Source organism: Macrobrachium rosenbergii, chromosome 45 (assembly GCF_040412425.1).
Source record: "Macrobrachium rosenbergii isolate ZJJX-2024 chromosome 45, ASM4041242v1, whole genome shotgun sequence".
In the NCBI taxonomy this organism is placed as follows: domain Eukaryota; kingdom Metazoa; phylum Arthropoda; class Malacostraca; order Decapoda; family Palaemonidae; genus Macrobrachium; species Macrobrachium rosenbergii.
The window spans coordinates 23330692-23346366 of NC_089785.1; the positions used below are offsets into that span (position 1 = coordinate 23330692).

Genomic DNA, 15675 nt, shown 5'->3' on the forward strand with positions numbered 1-15675 from the left:
CTCCCCGTGGCCTTCCTCTTCCTCCTCCTCCTCCTCCTCCTCCTCTCTCTCTCTCTCTCGCTCCTCCTCTTTCCTGCCTGATCAATATCGCGCCTCTCTCTCTCTCTCTCTCTCGTCCGCACCCCAGCAAGCAACACACACGCACCAGGACCCAATACCGGCGAGCGGACCCGCCCCTTCGTCAGGTGTGACCTGACCCCACCCATTGGGACGACGACAGGGACCTCCTTCTGCTCCTTTCTCTCTCTCTCTCTCTCTCTCTCTCTCTCTCTCATACACACACAGGGAGAGAGAGAGAGAGAGAGAGAGAGGGTTTGAACAAAGAGACGGAGAAGAGAAATAACAAATGTCCGGTAAATCTGAATTGAGAGAGAGAGAGAGAGAGAGAGAGAGAGAGAGAGAGAGAGAGAGAGAGAGATGCATAACCGATGTTTTCCCACTCTGTCAGCGGTTCAGGATATCATACCAGCATTATTCATCACTAATCGTCATCATTATTCATCAATATTTTCATCATTATACATCACTATTCATTATCACTGTTCATCACTCTTCATTAATATTTTCATCATTATTAACCATCACTAATCATCATCACTTGTCGTCATCAATGGTCATCACTATTCATCATTATTCATCATCATTGTTCATCATCCTTATTCATCACTATCATTATTCATCACTATCCACCATAATCAACATCATTATTCATCCTTATAATCATTATTCATTTACTAATCATCGTAATTCATCATTGTTCATCATCATCATACATCATTAATAATCATCATTATTCATCACCATTCTTCATCACTATTCATCATTATTCATCATCATTCTTCATTACTATTCATCATAATCATTATTCATCAATAATCATCATAATTCATCACTTTTCATCATCATTATTCTTCACTATTCATCATTATGCATCACTATTCATCTCATTATAAATCATTAATCATCATTATGCATCACAACTCTTCATCATTATTCATCATCATAATCATCATTATTCACCATCATTATTCATCACTATTTATCATCATAATCATCATTATTCATCATCATCGTGTTGTACAATAGTATGAGCTTGTCTCTCAGAGGTAATCTCGAAGCCTCAAAAGTAATCACGAATCTTTGCTGTAAACTCCGAACAGAACTTCTAACAACTGGGTCTCAGGTGTAATTTGGAATCTCGAAGGTAACCACTGACTGGGAATCTCGACGCTGATCGCCGGGAATCTCGACGTTAATCGCCTGGAATCTCGGCGTTAATCGCCTGGAGTCTCGACGTTAATCACCTGGAATCTCAACATTAATCTCCAGGAAAATAATCACCGGGAATCTCGATGTTAATCACAGGAATCTCGACGTTAATCACCGGAAATCTTGACGTTAACCTTTGGGAATCTCGACGTTAATCTCTGGGTAATCCCCGGTACCTCGCAATAATGGTAATCACGAATTTTTAAATTAACATAAGTAACCTACCTACCTATAAATTACCAGTAATCCCTACAGTAACCTAAATAGCCGTGGCTCTCACTAGTAATCTCTCATATTAACGGTAATCACGAGCTTAGGCAGCAGTAATCTCAGTCTCAGTCAGACACTGAGAACAGGAAATTGAAAGCATTTTGATGTCTCGTACGAATGAGTATTTAAGTGAATAAAAAAGAATTTTTTATTATTATTATTATTATTATTATTATTATTATTATTATTATTATTATTATTATTATTATTATTATTATTAAGCAAAATTAGCATTTAAAGTGATTAAAGTATTATCAAAGACAAAATTATTTTTGCTTTCATGATCTTCATTTCCTCAGCGAACTCTTCAGGGTAATGTACGGTATAATTATATATATATATATATATATATATATATATATATATATATATATATATATATATATATATATATATATATATATGCATGATTCAAGCAATGTATTCGTGCATTTCTAAATCTACGCCATTCTCCTTCTCCGTCAGTTTCCATTAACTTATTAGGGGGGACTCTCTCTCTCTCTCTCTCTCTCTCTCTCTCTCTCTCTCTCTCTCTCTCTCTCTCTCTCTCTCTCTCTCTCTCTCTCTCTCTCTCCCAGAAGAGACCAGACAAATAGAACCTCTTAAGACCTAATCACTCCTGCGTGATCTAGCGGAGAACAGTGGCAGGACCCTCACCTAATACCCGCCCCCTCCCCCCAAACTAACCCCACTTAAAAAAAAAAAAAAAAAGAACGAAAAAGCTTGAAGGCCTGACTCCCACTAATTCAATCAAGCAAGCAGGTTGCGTGCTTCAGCCCCTTCCCTCGTGCCTTCGCAAGCTGCATGTTCTTGCAACCTGCCTGCTTTTGCTTGCAACCGACTGTCTCCGTACCCGAGACTCGAACCGGATTAGACCCGTGTGGTGACGCCACTCGCTCCTGCTGGCACTGTCTTTCGGAATTCGTGTGTCTTTGTGTGGTTTAACCCAGGGACACACCTTTTCTAGGTCTGTAACAGGTAGAATGGAATGGGATATGATATTTCGACCAAGGGCCAAGCGCTGGGACCTATGAAACAATTGTTAGGAGAGGATGGAAAATGAGATGGAAGGGAGAATATGGAAGGAGGTACGGTAAAAGGAATGACAGGGGTTGCAACGTACTCCCTTCATCTGCATTACCATCTATTTTCCAATAAGTACAGAGGGAATAAAAAAAAATATCTCACTGAGCAATACGCTCTTTTCTCGCGTAAATGAAGAAAATACTAAAGAATTTATTCCTGGAATTATAATTTTTCGGAATCAAAAAAATAATTAGGGAAAAAGCTGTACTTATGCAATAAGTTAATTTTTTAATTTTTGTTTTGAATTATCAATATTGCTCAAAGTCACTAGCGTAGGTTCACAAAAGCTTTTATTATTATTATTATTATTATTATTATTATTATTATTATTATTATTATTATTATTATTATTATTATTATTATTATTATTATTAGGGAATAAATTTGGCATAAACCTTCGTTACGAAGTGAATATAGATGAAAACATTTCAGATAATTCTAATGCTTATTTAGTTTCAATCTACACCAATTCTACATTCAGTGTCAAGTCACCTGACCTGATATTATAGAGAACACTTTAGAAAATAGGTCCAGGCAATCCCTATATTCTATGTCAGCCCACAAAATGTTCATATTTCATTGACAAAAAATAATAAATTTACGTATCTATTAAGTACACGAAAACAAAAAATAATAAATATACGTATCTATTAAGAATGAAAATAGAATTATAGTCATTACAGCTTGGGTTTCGTTTTCGTAAAGGTAACTTCAAGAAAAATAAATTGATTGTTCCTGAATGTTTGAATGTTTCTGAAGTAACAATCAAAGGAATTTAATTTTAAAACGTCAAAATGTTAATTTAAGTTTCCTCTCAAAATGAAAAATTAATTTTCTGATTTAAGTACATTTTACTGTCGTGACAACTTCGTAGACTGGAGAACATACGATGAATACTCAGAACGGAGACTGAAAAAGTCCACCTCTTGTCAAGTCGAAACAAAACTTATGTCAAATGGATGTACACTGTCTGCTTTCAAGAAAAACTAGATTAATTTTGCGAAAGTAATTTCATATTTTGGAGCGCTCTGCTAAAAGAAATCGTTTTAATTTTTAGCACAGCTTTCCAAAATATAAAAAGCGTTTCATATTTTGGAGCGCTCTGCTAAAAATTAAAACGCTTTTTCTTTAACTTTATACAGATTCCAGTGTGAGAGAGGTTTCATTTTGAAAGAAATTACACTAACTTAAAAAAAAAAGTCCTTCTTTATATATAAATTTCGTACGCGAAAGGAAAATGAACGTTTTAAAATGCTAAAAGCCTCGCTCAAAAAAAAACTACTCCCTTTGAAAGAATCAAACATTTTTAGCAAAAAGCACAAAAAAATTAAACTTGAGAAAAATATCGGATATCAAAACTTTTAAGCTAAAATAATCCATTTCTGGAGTTCATGGGTGAAAGACAAATCTTTTCAACTTAAGTAAAGTATCTGATATCGAACTTTTTTAAGATAAAAAAAAAAGGCATTTCTGGATTCACCTAAATCTTTTAAACTTAGAAAATGAGTCTGATATCAAACCTTTTTAAACTAAAAAAATCCATTTCTGAACCTCACAGGTGAATTGTAAATCTTTAAATTTCAGAAAAGTATCTAATGAAACATTCCTTTGTGATGTTTCTGGTTTGAGGAAAAATATTACCTGCCTAAAAACATCTTCCAGAGAACTAAAAAAAATATATTGAAAAAGTATCTTCGCTGAAACATGAAAAAAAAACCTTCCCTTATTTGTTCTGATGTTTGTAAAAAAAAAAAATACTTCTCAAAGATGAAAAAACTTCCCTTTAAAGGTTTTCTTTAAAAAACTTCCCTTAGACGTTTTCTTTAAAAAACTGCCCTTAGACGTTTTCTTTAAAAAACTTCCCTTAGACGTTTCCTTAGAAAAAAATTCCCTTAGACGTTTTCTTAGAAAAAAAAAACCTTAGACGTTTTCTTAGAAAAAAAATCCCCTTAGACGTTTTCTTAGAAAAAAAAAATCCCCTTAGACGTTTTCTTAGAAAAAAAATCCCTTAGAAGTTTTCTTTTAAAAAAAAATTCCCTTAGACTTTTCTTAAGTTCAAATAAACAACTTCTGCCTAAAAAAAAAACTCATGAGCAGATTAAACTCACGAGCAGAGACCGACTCGCAGTGAAGGGTTGGGGGGACGACGCCCCAACATTCGGCGTCAGGCACTGCGACTGGACCCTTCGCCGAATGCCCACAGAGCGAGTTTCCCGTCGACAGACCGAGTAAGCTCAGATATTTTATGACAATATTCACAAATATCTCTGCACTGGGGCGACGCTACTATTTTCAAACAGACACCAGGAAAAACGCCCGTTGATCTGATCCGCTCGTGAGCGTTCCAGTGACGTGAATATGAATATGAGACATTTTACTATATAAAAGATTTCATTCATCTATTTATTGATTTAAATATATATTTTTCCAGCTGCATCTCCCACTTGACTTACCATAATGATTCAGCTGTCTCCATAATACAGCGGTAACTTAGTATGACTTTAATAAAACTGTGGAAGAAATTAAAATCCGCAAATTTCGTTATACGAGGATTAAAAATTCTCCGTTGCTATCTCCGTCATGCAAAGTTCTTCTGCCGATAAGCCCGCCTCTTAGGCTTCGATAAGATAAGGGCTGTATCTTATCTGTTGATGCTGTGCATTTGCATGCTTGCTCAACGCAGAATTGCGTCGTGTATTGATGAAAGCAATATAAATGGATGTTTATATTGAGTTTAGGCATACATAGTTTAGAGACTTTAGAGCGATGGTAAAAATGAAATACTCTACGGTCTTAGCTATCCACATTTCACTTACCCACAGACGCGTAAAGTTAGCATATCCATTGCAACCTTATTATTATTATTATTATTATTATTATTATTATTATTATTATTATTATTATTATTATTATTATTATTATTATTATTATTTTTATTATTATTATTATTATTATTATTATTATTATTATTTGAAAATTTACAAAAATGCATCAAAATAACTCTGATTGCCTGGTTATTTTCTTTTACTGAAAATAAAAGGTAAAACACATCAACAAATGAACGTATTGTACATAGCATGACCTTTTAACCTATAATAATAATAATAATAATAATAATAATAATAATAATAATAATAATAATAATAATAATACTATATAGTGCTTTACAGAATTGGCAAACAAGTCACTAAGTGCTATAAATAACTACAAAACACGTAAATACTTCCTATTACAAGTTACAACGAACTTTATTTACTCATTTTCCGATCTAAGAAGGTAAAAATTGGAACAGATTCCGAAGCTATCTTAACGATATTGCAAAGGCGGATCATCAGAAATCAGAATTTTACGAAATTTCAACTTTGGAATACAAGAACTACTTCTGTTAAATAACTAGGAAGGAATATATTCTTACACAAGTAAATAATGCTCCGATGTTTCTTCGGCGCAGTCGAGTTTTTTTTACAGCGTATAATCAAGACCACCGAAAATAGATCTATCTTTCGGTGGTCTCGATATATTGCTGTATGCGCCGTGGCCCACGAAATTTTAACCACGGCCCGGTGGTGGCCTGGTCTATATCGGTGCCAGAAGCACCATTATGGCCAACTTTAACCTTAAATAAGATAAAAACTACTGAGGCTAGAGGGCTGCAATTTGGTATGTCTGACGATTGGAGGGTGGATGATCAACATGCCAATTTGCAGCCCTCTAGCCTCAGTGGTTTTTAAGATCTGAGGGCGGACAGAAAAAAGTGCGGACGGGCAGACAAAGTCGGCACAATAGTTTTCTTTTACAGAAAACTAAAAATAACACGAAAGTAACGGTGAGGGCATGTTCATAGAAAACTTGTTTTTTTAGATCTGTATAAATATCAAATGGCTGTGGCTGAAAGCTTTCAACTAATAAAAAAAAAACTCAGTTAAACACACAACCTCACAGCGCATGTCTGTGAACGATAAGACTTCAGAATACTGAAACGGTTAGCATTAAATAAAAGAAAACATTCAGAAATACTAAAAATTCCGTAAACTGAACGTTGGTGTGATGGAAGACAAAATAAGATAGTCCACAGCAATGCAAAAGTCTGTGGGAGCATGTAGTCGAATGTTCCAGCCTTTGGTAGCCAGATCGACAGTACTTGCATGACGATACACTCAGGAGATCGATGACTCTGGATCTATGTTCTGAGACGCCCCTCCTTCCCCCCTCCCCCTGCACACACAGAGCGGGGGGGGGAGTTCTACGTCTAGCCGTACACGCAATGTTTCCAAAACTCACGCTACAAGGGTTTCTAGGAACGCATTATTAAAGTCCCGTGCTCCTCATTGCAAAACTGACATTACGCTGCAGTGAATTCTCATGCATTAATCTTATCTAGCATGATTCTGATACATACATACATACATACATACATACATACATACATACATACATACATACATATATGCATTCATACATACATTTTATGTATATGTAAATTTATATGTATTTATCAGAGTCGTGCTAGATAAGATTAATGCATGAGAATTCATTGCAAAGCGTAATGTCAGTTTGCATATATATATATATATATATATATATATATATATATATATATATATATATATATATATATATATATATATATATATATATATATATGTGTATATATATATATATGTATATACATATATATATGTATATACATATATATATGTATGTATATATATACATATACATATATATATACACACACATATTTGTCAATACAAACAGCATACGTAAGGAAAAATAAATGTAGGCACAATTGAATACACAACAGAATATTTATACGCATACGAATACGAGAGAGAGAGAGAGAGAGAGAGAGAGAGAGAGAAATACCATTTAGACACTTTTAGTTCAGGATTACCCCCAGCATTCCAGCCATCAACAATAACTCCAAAGTGAGGGGTAAAAAGAATTAGGAACACTTTTGACTCGCATTCAACCAAAGCGCCACTTCCCAGCTTCCATTATGCTCAGCCGGGATGAGATCTCGCGCAAACAAACCTCCCGAAAGTGTGTGAGGTCCTTTTATAGAACCAGATGCTCCCCGCGTTGTGTGAAAAGTGATAAAAAGTTGTATCGCTTTTCAGTGGCTGGGTCAAGTTGCCAGCTTCTTCGAGGGAGTGTCTCTTGTTTCACGGGATACTCTGTTGTGACGCCAGGTGAGGGAAATGATCAGTCATTGGTTAGATGCTCTGGCACAAATTGAAGTATTGATGTATACGTAGAATCTACTGGTCACTTTATATATATATATATATATATATATATATATATATATATATATATATATATATATATATATATATATATATATATAAATATATATATATATATATATATATATATATATATATATATATATATATATAATATGAATTTATATATATACATATATTACATACACACAATTTAAGAAATCAAAAGTAATGAAACCATTGTGGCCATTACAAATACAAAGTATTCAAGGTTCAAAATATTTGGATTATCTTTTCGACGTTACATGACGAGCGACAAGTCAAGACAGCTCTTTATATGACAAGACTGTATGACAAGATTTGAATCTCTCACTTACCCCGACGCAACAGCTGTTTGTTCAGGCAAGTGTCTCGTGTCCTTGTATTGTGTGATTGGCCAAAGAATGCAATAGACAACATACCACAGATGCGTGACGCTTTTCGTGTTTTTTCTGAATCTTATTTGTCAGCTATGCAATCGTTGCAGTCATGAAAGGACGCTGTGTCTACGCTTATTTTATTCCAGACACTTGAAAACGATGGTAAAGTTGGATAATTGACCCAGACATGATAGAGAGAAAGTTGAGCATTAATTCACAAAATATTCTGATGGTCCACCAACTTTGTTATTGCATTTTACTCTCAACTTGCAACGATCCCGTCTAAATGCAATTTCTGACTAACAAATAATTTTGTTCCCTCTTCAACACCAAGATTACCCGGGACAGGGAGCGAGTAGGAACCTCCCAGATGTGGGATTCGTTTTCTCCCACCTAAAGGAACCGTGACAAGTTTTCCCCTCATCACTCAGCAACTTGAGGCCAAACTTTGGAACGATGAGTCAATAATATATCCGATTGATTCGTTCTCCTGAACTGGACTGGCGACATACACGAAGTTATATGAGTTCGCGCTACGAAGCTTCGATAGAACACAATTGTGTAAGAAAAAAAAATATGGTGCTTAATACAGAGTATGCCAACAAGATCCTTATTTGCATGAGAATCCTCAGGGAATCTGTTCTTTAATTATATTCATTTACGTGTTTGTATTGCTAATAATTGATTTATAAGTCTAATAACTGCTATATAAGGCTAATAAATCCTTCATAAGGCAAATAACTGCTTCATAAGGCTAACAACTGCTTTATAAGGCTAACAATTGCTCTATAAAGCTAATAGTTGTTTTGTGAGGATAACTGCTATATGAGGTTAATAAGCGCTTCATAAGTGTAATCAACCGCTTTTGAAGGCTAATAACTGCATCAGAAGGCTACTAACTGCTTTATAAGGATAATCATTGCTTAATGAAACTAACAGTTGCTTTATAAGGACAATAACTGATATATAAGGTTAATAACTGCTTTGTAAGGCTAACAACTGCTTTATAAGGCTAACAACTGCTTTATAGGGCTAATAATTGGTTTATAAAGCTAACAGTTGCTCTATAAGGATAATAACTGATATATAAGGTTAATAACTGCTGTATACACCTAATAACTGCTTTATAAGGCTAATAATTGCTTTATAGAGCTAACAGTTGCTCTATAAGGATAATAACTGCTATAAATGTTCACAATTGCTTTAACAGCAGTTCAAGTAAAGCTGGTAATAATTTATGCCGTTGGCAAAAAATCTTCATCTTTAGAGCAAGAATAAGCAGATAACGCATCCCGGAAAAACAAACCAATTATTGTTCTTCCATTTACCAAAGGCCATTTTTCATTTTCCGTTTCCAGACCTCCACACTACGCACCTGCGTCTCAGCGTGGTAGCGGAGCAGAAGGAGAAATGCAAGTATTAGACAAGTAAAAAATGTGCCGAAGTTTCTGCAGCCGCTATAGCGTACAATCAAGGCCACCGACTATAGATCTATCTTTCGGTGGTCTCGGTATAATGCTGTATGAGCCGCGGGCCATGAAACTAACCACGACAGGTGGTGGCCTGGCGTGTATCGGTTCCAGACGCACCATTATGGCTAACTTTAACTTTGAATGAAATAAAGATTGAGGAGGCTAGAGGGCTGCAATTTGGTATGTTTGATCACTGGAGAGTGGATGATCAACATACCAATTTGCAGCCCTCTAGCCTCAGGAGTTTTTAACGTCTGAGGGCGGACAGACAAAACCAGCAAAATAGTTTTCTTTTAGAGAAAACTAGAAAGAGAAAACACTCAGAAACGTCCACTTAACGATAAGAGGAGTGAGCGGAAGAAGATATGCACGAGACACTAAACATGACCCCACAAAATTAGCATAAAGACCCCTCCCCACCCCCAAAAAGAGGGGACGTGTCCGACTTCATGCTGCATACTTAGCATAAAAGACTCGGAGACAAGGAGAAATGATGCAACTTCATGCGGTTCTTCTTCTTCTTCTTCTTCTTCTTCTTGGAGAGTAAAACCGAAGGAGGAAATAAAAAAAAGTCAGAGAGTTAGGACCTGCAATTTTACGTTTTGACTTTTGACTGTTGGTGCACACTTTAGATTTCTCTCGTTTCCTCTGTGTTTCCCGTTTTCTTCTCTCAACCTCTTTCAAGAGGCCATATCTCCACCCTTTCATTATTTCCTCTTTATCTTCTCTAGTATCCTGCAAGTCTGGGCGAGATACAGCCGTATTAATCTGCGTCGCAAAAATTAAGGTCATTGGAGCATTACTGCATAAAGACATACTTAACAATAATAATCCTAAAGAATATCGAATGATTTTTATTGTCCTTCTTCCGAACCAACGACCGCCACACGGCGGGGTAAACCAAGAAAGCTAAAGAGTGTGCCAAAATCTAGTCCTTTGATCTTCCCACCACGGGCTGCAGTCCACGACAGTCGACTGACTACCATGTCCATAAATGGAATATATATATATTATATATATAATATACATTTATATATACATATATATATTTTTATGTATATATAAATGTATGTATGTGTGTATATATGTACATATATATGTGTATGTGTGTGTTTATGTTTGTATGTATTTGTGTGCGCGTGTATGTGTGTATGTATACACGTACACACACAACACACGCGAATCATAACTCAACAAAAACATGAAGATTCAACGGAACTTCATCAATTATTCAAACTCTTTAACGGTAAAGTTTAGCGTTATGGGAGAGAGAGAGAGAGAGAGAGAGAGAGAGAGAGAGAGAGAGAGAGAGAGAGAGAGAGAGAGAGAGAGAGAGCCCCTACGTGAATTCTAATCGAGTTCTAAATCCCCCAACCTCAGATCAAGAGGTCGATGGCCCATTGTCCTAAAATTCCCCTTCAGTTTGATGGAAACTCAAACTTGGGCGATGCAGCAGATGATAAAACGATGATAATAGAAAATGGAGGCAGGAAGAGGGAGATTCTGATTGATATTCACCGTCAACTGGCGTCACAGATGTCCCCCTTTCGTGCGGCGAGGAAGGGTATACCGCTTGCTGTATGCCTTGAGGGGCAGACTGTCGGTGGTGTTGAAGAATGTTTTTTAAACCGTCCATCTTATTCCCTTTTCAATAAGATGGTTTCTTTAAACTAAGAGAATAATAATAATAATAATAATAATAATAATAATAATAATAATAATAATAATAATAATAATAATAATAATAATAATAATAATAACTAGGACCATTCAATCTTGTAGTAATAAATAGAAATTCCTATCACTTACAATCATGTTAAGTTCCACATAATCTTTGGCTTCATTTTTTACTTAATAATTGCTAATCGATAAAATATTTCATGAAGAACGCATCGTCAAAATATGATGTAATTGTAAAAATTAGTAAATAAAAAAAACAGCAGTTCGTTTTCATAATGACAGCTGCATAAATGACCTGAAATCACTGATCGTATTGGCTCCAAAATAGAGAGATTACGTTATCATTGGATATTGAGCAATGCAGCTCACGGTATGCGCACAACTCCTGCTGTCTGGAGTAAGCTCCTTCCACCTATTATCACCATATTCCCTGCACAGGTAACACACAGTTTTTCCATCACAGACACAGGTACCAAAGCATTTCAAAAGAAATAACCAAGCCTGTATTTTCATCTACACGTAAACCAAAATCAGGTTTGTAAATTTCCTCGCAAAACCGAAACACCTATAAACACATATATTTTCAAGAACATCAAACACCTCTCTGCTTAAACTGATCTTCTTCGGCGAATATCTATGGGGGCCAAGTCGCAACCTCACTTTAATTCGTAAAAAAAAGCATCAACGACTTGCAATAATAATAAAACAACGTCATACACTGGAACAGAACTTTCGAATACTGGTCGTTGCACTGTTGCATAGCATGGTGAATGTTGCAACATTGCACCTGAATGTCAGCCATTGGACGTCGACAATTCTATTTTCATATTTTCATAATGAGCATCGGATGCTAATGTAATTGGTTTGTAATTTTGAATTGCTACAGAATTAAGGATATAGAATTTACACGCGTGGTAGGTTATATGAAGGTAGGGTATCTTGCTACGCTGTTGGCTTGTGTAAATGGTGTACATGACCTTTTATGATAATAATAATAATAATAATAATAATAATAATAATAATAATAATAATAATAATAATAATAATAATAATAATAATAATAATAATAATAATAATAAATAAATAAATAAATAAATAAATAAATTTCTGTTCCACACGCGATTGTGTGTTGAGTATTTCTAAAATAATAATAATAATAATAATAATAATAATAATAATAATAATAATAATAATAATAATAATAATAATAATAATAATAATAATAATAATAATAATAAAATTATTATTATTATTATTATTATTACTATTATCATCGTGAAAATACCACCAACCTACACCATAACTAACACATCATAAATTCACGCCAACTTCCGGCCCTCATTCTAATCACACGAGACGACCCCACAAAAAAAAATTCGACCCGCACCGACCAAGCAGTCATTTCAAGCAAGGCAATTAGAAACGAAAAGACACCCGACTGCACGACGACGACCTATCGCCTTCCATTTAATTGCAATTTCCATTAGGCTAAACGCACAAGCAGATATATAAGAGCAACAATTGTAAATCATTCTGCCCTCGACAATGGCGGGTTCTCACGCGAAGGCTAAATTACTTCGGTCAACCCTCTCCGCGGTCTGGAGGCATGGGACAGGCTTGCCAGTGAGACACGGCACTGCACGGAGGTTCATGATCAGAAAATGCGAGGGTTTGAGTGATTAGTGGAAAGAGTAACGATAATTGGCACGTTTGGATGTGTTCTTCCAGTGTTCTGCCATGTTCTCTCTCTCTCTGTCTCGGGCCATTCCGGAGCACACGTGTCTCAGTTCTGGTTTTTCGACTCGCAAAAAAGCATTAGCTTTTAATTTTTGGAGCCAGACTTTGTGTCTAGACGGTCATAATGGACATTTAGATTATCCGGCTAGGTGTGCTTTTGTGAGACACACGTGTCTATGTAACTGCCTATGTATCTATCTATCTATCTATCTATCTATCTATCTATCTATCTATCTATCTATATATATATATATATATATATATATATATATATATATATATATATATATATATATATATATATATATATATATATATATATATATTTATATATATAATTTGTCAGTTACACGTGAGTGAGTTTTATATATATATATATATATATATATATATATATATATATATATATATATATATATATATATATATATATATATATATATATATATATATATTTAAAGACAAAAAGCCTCAATTATAGTCTGATATCAATTCACTATACCTTGGAAATAACTCACACCCAAGTAAAGATATATATATATATATATATATATATATATATATATATATATATATATATATATATATATATATATATATATATATATATATCCTTATTCATACGAACTATCTGAATCACTGGGAACCATTCTCAATCACCAGAAACTTGAAAAACACTGAACCATATACCACAAACTAACATGTTCACTACTGCTGAAAAATGCTAAAAAATTTTAATTATGCCAATTTTGAATAACCCAAGTGTAAGACCAACATACCCTTTGGCAGACTGCATGACAAAAAACAACCGCTGTCTTCTGTTATGAACCGTTACTTCTTGTTATTTACCTGTTGAAGAGAAAGATAATAATTAGCACAGACTTCTAAAAAAATTTTTCTCTGTTGATTTCATTCTCTCACAAAAAGCTGATCTAGGAATATGTAACTAATAAAAATATATTATTATTATTATTATTATTATTATTATTATTATTATTATTATTATTATTATTATTATTATTATTATTATTATTATTATTATTATTATTATGTTTAAGCTTCCAAAGAATATTATGGTGTTCATTCGAAAGTTGTAAACAGAAGGTAATGATAAATTCAGAAAGAGGCGATAAGTCATTAGGAAAACAGATTAGTCGACAAATAAATAAATAAAAATGTAAGTCAATTATTAAAATACAAGAATTGTATAAAATTGGAAGTTTCTTCGGCGCAGTCGAGTTTTCTGTACATCGCACAATCAAGGCCACCGAAAATAGATCTATCTTTAGGTGGTCTCTGTATAATGCTGTATGAACCGCGGCCCATGAAACTTTAACCACGGCTCGGTGGTGGCCTGTCCTATATCATTGCCAGATTATGGCTAACTTTAACCTTAAATAAAATAAAAATTATTCAGGCTAGAGGGCTGCAATTTGGTATGTTTGATGACTGGAAGGTGGATGATCAACATACCAAATTGCAGCCCTCTAACCTCAGTAGGTTTTAAGATCTGAGGGCGGACAGAAAAAGTGCGGACGGACAGACAAAGCCAGCACAATAGTTTTCTTTCGCAGAAAACTAAAATGAATCCTAAATGCTTTGGAAATTTCGGCTGAGAAAAAAGGCTTATCTCAAAGCTAAGCCGCTCCACAAAAGGCCCACAGCCTAAAAAGAAAAAAACATTCCTTCACTCAAGTTGGCCAAAGCATTCCCTCTCATCCTGAACTTAAGGTCAGGTCTGAATGCCAAGAGACTCCGTGCCTTTGTGAAAGGTCAGACGAGTAACTCCTGAACAAAAATGGAACAAACGCTCAAAAAAAAAAAAAAGGACCGCGCTGAACCCGAGGCCATTCAAATCCTGCAGGATTAGACGAGCCGGAGAAATAATGATGGGTTTTGAATCGGCAGATTCTAGGACAGGTGTTTTTTTTTCGCCAGGTGAGAGAGAGACACCTGTTCTCGTGATCCTACAGGTGTAATGAGTGCGGTTGGGAAGTTAAATTTTTTGTAACTGGCGACACTCTCTCTCTCTCTCTCTCTCTCTCTCCTATTGACCTTCTTCCATACTTTGCGAAGAAAGAGGCAGCGAGAGAATTCCAAAGCTTGACGGCAGATGGGAAGAACAAGAGATAATCTGAGAAGAGGTGGCTTGTCGGTTGTTGCATATGATTTAAACTTTGTTTCTTAGGCAGATAATTAAAAAATTATCTGCCAAAGACAATGCGTGTCCATAACATATATCTTTTCTGTGTGTAACTGTACGATTTGCCGTCGTCCAGCACGGGCTCAGCTAATCGTTTTCGACCTGTCGAAATCAGCTGACAGTGTCTGATGGAATGAGTCCGTATCTAAAAATAAATTATTATCTGGACGGAAACCCAACGACTATTTCTTGGAATAGCTAAGCTTAGAGATCAGGTTATGGGTAAGAGAGAGAGAGAGAGAGAGAGAGAGAGAGAGAGAGAGAGAGAGAGCCTGGGGATGGGAGACGTTTAATTAAGGTTGGGGTATATA

The 15675-nt window shown here is 35.0% G+C and overlaps 1 protein-coding gene across 22 annotated transcripts in view; it reads right to left on the reverse strand.

The window, feature by feature from the left end:
• The window catches only part of LOC136830021 (glutamate-gated chloride channel-like), a 376171-nt gene that overhangs the window by 237077 nt on the left and 123419 nt on the right, over positions 1 to 15675 (reverse strand). The gene's annotated exons all lie outside the window — the stretch shown is intronic.